Genomic DNA, 6,519 nt, shown 5'->3' with positions numbered 1-6,519 from the left:
CACAGAAGTAATTAAATTTGTGTGAAAATAGATATACAAAATGCATGTGTATTTTGTATATTTATTTTCATACAAATTGAAATTATTTTTGTTTATTGTTTTATATATTTTCAAACAAATTTTCGTTATCTTATGTGTATTTTGTATATTTATTTTTTCTACAAATATACTTTCTTTTATCTGAATTTTGTTTATTGAATTTGAAACGAATTTACCTTATTTTGTATATCTATTTTCATACATATTAAAATACTTCTGTGTATTTTTGTATATAGTTTTATATAAATTTACGTTATTTTATGTGTTTTTTGTATATTTATATTTATACAAATACAGATTCTTTTATTGGTATTTTGTATATTTATTTTGATACGAATTTACATTATTTTATGTGTATTTTGAATACATTTTTTTATACGTATTTACTTCATTTTATGTGTATTTTGTATATATATTTTTATAGAAATCTACGTTATTTTATGTGTATTCGTATATATATTTTGAAACAAATTTACATTGTTTTATATGTATTTTGCATATCTATTTCAATACAAATTTACCTTATTGTATGTGTTTTTGATATATTTATTTTAATTCAAATTTAATTTTTTTATGTGTATTTTGGTATATATATATTTATATATAAAAAAAATGCGTTATTTTATGGGTATTTTGCCTCTTTATTTTCATACAAATTTACATTATTTTATTAACATTCTGTGTATTTATTTTGATACGATTCTACATTATTCTATTTGTGCTTTGTATATATTTTTTTATACAAATTTACGTTATTTTAAGTGTATTTGTTTATGTCTTTTCATTCAAATTTACATTATTTTATGTGTATTTTGTATATGTATTTCAATACAAATTTACCTAATTTTATATGTATTTCGTATATTTATTTTCATACAAATTTAAAATATTTTTGTGTATTTTTGTATATAGTTTGATACAAATTTAGGTTATTTTATGTGTTTTTTTCTATATCTATTTTCATACAAATACACATTCTTTTATTGATATTTTGTTTATTTATTTTGACGCGAATTTACATTATTTAATGTGTATTTTGTATACATATTTTTATACGTATTTACATCATTTCATGTGAATTTTGTAAATATATTCCTATAGAAATCAACGTTATTTTATGTGTATTCGTATATATATTTTGAAATAAATTTACACTGTTTTATGTGTATTTTGCGTTTTTTTTCTACAAACTTACCTTATTGTATGTGCATTTTATATATTAATTTTAACACATATTTAATTATTCTTTGTGTATTTTTGTATATGTATTTTTAAAAAAAATATGCTTTATTTTATGGGTATTTTGCATCTTTATTTTCATTCAAATTTAAATTATTTTATTGATATTCTGTGTACTTATTTTGATACGATTTTACATTATTCTATGTATAACAAAAATATATACAGAATACACAAAAATAGATATGCAAAATACATATAAACAATGTAAATTTGTTTCAAAATATATATACGAATACACATGAATTAAGGATGATTTCTAAAAAAATATATATACAAAATACACATAAAATGATGTAAATTCGTATAAAAATATATATACAAAATACACATTAAATAATGTAAATTCGCGTCAAAATAAATAAACAAATATAAATAAAAGAATGTGTATTTGTATGAAAATAGATATACAAAATACACATAAAATAATCTAAATTTGTATCAAACTATATACAAAAATACACAAAAATATTTTAAATTCGTATGGAAATAAATATACAAAATACACATAAAATTAGGTAAATTTGTATTGAAATACATACACAAAATACATATAAAATAATGTAAATTTGAATGAAAATACATAAACAAATACACTTAAAATATCGTAAGTTTGTATAAAAAAAATATGTACAAAATACAAATAGAATAATGTAAAATCGTATCAAAATAAATACACAGAATATTAATAAAATTATGTAAATTTGTATGAAAATAAAGAAGCAAAATACCCATAAAATAACGCATTTTTTTTATTAATAAAAATATACATACCAAAATACACATCAAAAAATTAAATTTGTATTAAAATAAATATACAAAAAACACATACAATAAGGTAAATTTGTATTGAAATAGATATGCAAAATACATATAAAACAATGTAAATTTGTTTCAAAATATATATACGAATACACATAAAATAACGAAGATTTCTATAAAAATATATATACAAAATACACATAAAATGAAGTAAATACGTATAAAAAAATGTATTCAAAATACACATAAAATAATGTAAATTCGTATCAAAAATATATATATATATGTATTTTTATAAATATTTTGATACAAATCTACATTATTTTATGTATTTTGTATATACATTTCAATTCAAATTTAGCTTATTTTATCTGTATTTTGTATATCTATTTTCATACGAATTTAATTACTTCTGTGTATTTTTGTATATAGTTTTATACAAATTTACGTTATTTTATGTGTATTTTGTATATTTATATATATACAAATACACATTCTTTTATTGGTATTTTGTTTATTTATTTTGATACGAATTTACATTATTTTATGTGTATTTTGTATACATTTTCTTATACGTATTTACTTCATTTTATGCGTATTTTGTATATATATTTTCATACAAATCTACGTTATTTTATGTGTAATCGTATATATATTTTGAAACAAATTTATATTGTTTTATATGTATTTTGCATATCTATTTCAATACATATTTACCTTATTGTATGTGTATTTTGTATATTTATTTTAATACAAATTAATTTTTTCATGTGTATTTTGGTATATATATTTTTTTTAAAAATGCGTTATTTAATGGGTATGTTGCATCTTTATTTTCATACAAATTTACATTGTTTTATTAATATTCTTTGTATTTGTTTTGATACGATTTTACATTATTCTATTTGTGTTTTGTATATATTTTTTTATACATATTTACATTATTTAATATGTATTTTGTATATTTTAAAACAAATTTACGTTATTTTATGCGCATCTGTTAAAATATTTTGATACAAATTTACATTATTTTATGTATTTTGTATATATATTTCAATACAAATTTAGTTTATTTTCATTCGTATCAAAATAAATGAACAAAATAGCAATAAAATAATGTAAATTTTCATGAGAAAACATATACAAATACACATAAAATAACGCAAATTTCTAAAAAAATATATGTACAAAAATGCACATAAAATAAAGTAAATTTGCATAAAAATATATATACAAAACACACATTAAATAATGTAAATGCGTACATAAAATAACCTAAATTTGTATAAAACTATATACAAAAACACACAACAATATATATACAAAAACAAATAGAATAATATAAAATCGTATCAAAATAAATACACCGAATATTAATAAAATAATGTAAATTTGTATGAAAATAAAGATGCAAAATTCCCATCAAATAGCGCATTTCTTATAAAAATATATATACCAAAATACACATAAAATATTTAAATTTGTATTGAAATAAATATACAAAATGCACATACAATAAGGTAGACTTCTATTGAAAGAGATATGCAAAAATACATTTAAAACAATGTAAATTTGTTTCAAAATATATATACGAATACATATAAAATAACGTAGATTTCTAAAAATATATATATACAAAATACACATAAAATTAAGTAAATACGTATAAAAAATGTAAACAAAATACACATAAAATTATGTAAATTCGAAACAAAATAAATAAACAAAATACCAATAAAAGAATGTGTATTTGTTCTGTGTATTTTTGTATATAGTTTTATACAAATTTACGATATTTTATGTGTATTTTGTATATTTATACAAATACACATTCTTTTACTGGTATTTTGTTTATTTATTTTGATACGATTTTTATGTGTATTTTGTATTCATTTTTTTATACGTATTTACTTCATTTTATGTGTATTTTGTATATATTTTTATAGAAATCAACGTTTTTTTATGTGTATTCGTATATATATTTTGAAACAAATTTACATTGTTTTATATGTATTTTGCATATCTGTTTCAATACAAATTTACCTTACAGTATGTGTATTTTTTATATTTATTTTAATACAAATTTTTATATTTTATGTGTATTTTGGTATATATATGTTTATAAAAAATGCGTTATTTTATGGCTATTTTGCATCTTTATTTTCATAAAAATTTACATTATTTTATTAATATTCTGTGTATTTATTTTGATACGATTTTACATTATTCTATTTGTGTTTTGTATATATTTTTTTATACATATTTACATTATTTAATTAGTATTTTGTATATATATTTGATACAAATTTACGTTATTTTAAGTGTATATCTATATATATTTTCATTCAAATTTCCATTATTTTATGTGTATTTTGTATATGTATTTCAATACAAATTTACCTAATTTTATGTGAATTTAGGTGTTTATTTTCATACAAATTTAAATTATTTATGTGTATTTTTGTATATAGTTTTATACAAACTTAGGTTATTTTATGAGTATTTTGTATATCTATTTTCATACAAATACACATTCTTTTATTGATATTTTGTTTATTTATTTTGACGAGAATTTAAATTATTTAATGTGTATTTTGTATATATATTTTTATACGTATTTATATCATTTCATGTGTATTTTGTATATATATTTCTATAGAAATCTACGATATATTATGTGTATTCGTATATAGATTTTTAAACAAATTTACAATTTTATGTGTATTTTGCATATTTTTTCAATACAAATTTACCTTATTGTATATGCATTTTGTATATTAATTTTAATACAAATTTAATTATTCTATGTGTTTTTTGTATATGTATTTTTATTAAAATATGCTTTATTTTATTGGTATTTTGCATCTTTATTTTCATACAAAATTTACGTTATTCTATTGATATTCTGCTCATTCATTTTGATACGATTTGACATTATTCTATGTGTATTTTTTATATATTTTTCATACAAATTTACGTTATTTTATGTGTATTTGTTTATATATTTTGACACAAATTGATAATATTTTATGGGTATTTTGTATATATATTTCAAAAGATATTTACCTAGTTCTATGTGTATTTTGAATATCTATTTTCATACAAACTCAAATTATTTATATGTACTTTTGTATATATTTCAATACAAATTTTAGTTATGTTATGTGTATTTTGTAAATCTATTTTCATTCAAATATATATTATTTTATTGGTATTTTGTTGATTTATATTGATACGAATTTACATTATTTTATATGTACTTTTATATATATTTTATACGCATTTACATTATTCAATATTTATTTTGAATATATAATTTTATACAAATTCATGGTATTTTATGTGCATTTGTATATATATATTTTCATATAAATTTACATTATTTTATGTGTATTTTGTACAAATATTTTATTACAAATTTACCTTATTTTATGTTTATTTTGTATGTGTAATTTGTACATTTATATTATTATATTATTACTTATATTATTTTATTGGTATTTTGTTTATTTATTTTGATACGAATTACATGATTATATGTGTATTTTGTACACATTTTTTTTATACGTATTTACATTATTTAATGTGTATTTTGTTTATATATTTTCATACAAATTTACTTTATTTCATGTATATTGTATATATATTTCAATTCAAATTTAGCTTATTTTGCGTGTATTTTGTATATATTTTCATACAAATTTAATTACTTCTGTGTATTTTTGTATATAGTTTTATATAAATTTACGTTACTTTATGTGTATTTTGTATATTTATATTTATACAAATACACATTCTTTTATTGGTTTTTTGTTTATTTATTTTGATACGAATTTACATTATTTTATGTGTATTTTGTATACATTTTTTTATACGTATTTACTTCATTTTATGTGTATTTTGTATATATATTTTTATAGAAATCTTCGTTATTTTATATGTATTCGTATACATATTTTGAAACAAATTTAAAGTGCTTTATATGTATTTTGCATATCTATTTCAATACAAATTTACCTTATTGTTCATCTAAAACAATGTAAATTTGTTTCAAAATATATGTACGAATACACATAAAATAACGTAGATTTCTATAAAAACATATATACAAAATACACAAATAATAAGTAAATAATAAAAAATGTACAAATAAACTCAAAACAAAATAAATAAACAAAATACCAATAAAAGAATCTGTATTTGTTTTAATATAAATGTACAAAATACACATACAAAATAAACATAAAATAAGGTAAATTTGTAATGAAATATATGTACAAAATACACATAAAATAATTTATATGAAGATATTTATACAAATACACATAAAATACCATGAATTTGTATAAAATTATATATTTATATAATATAAAATAATGTAAATTCGTATCAATATAAATCAACAAAATACCAATAAAATAATATATATTTGAATGAAAATAGATTTACAAAATACACATAACCTAACTAAAATTTGTA

The sequence above is a fragment of the Eriocheir sinensis genome, unplaced genomic scaffold, assembly GCF_024679095.1.
Source record: "Eriocheir sinensis breed Jianghai 21 unplaced genomic scaffold, ASM2467909v1 Scaffold178, whole genome shotgun sequence".
In the NCBI taxonomy this organism is placed as follows: domain Eukaryota; kingdom Metazoa; phylum Arthropoda; class Malacostraca; order Decapoda; family Varunidae; genus Eriocheir; species Eriocheir sinensis.
Note: the sequence above shows the minus strand (reverse complement) of the source record.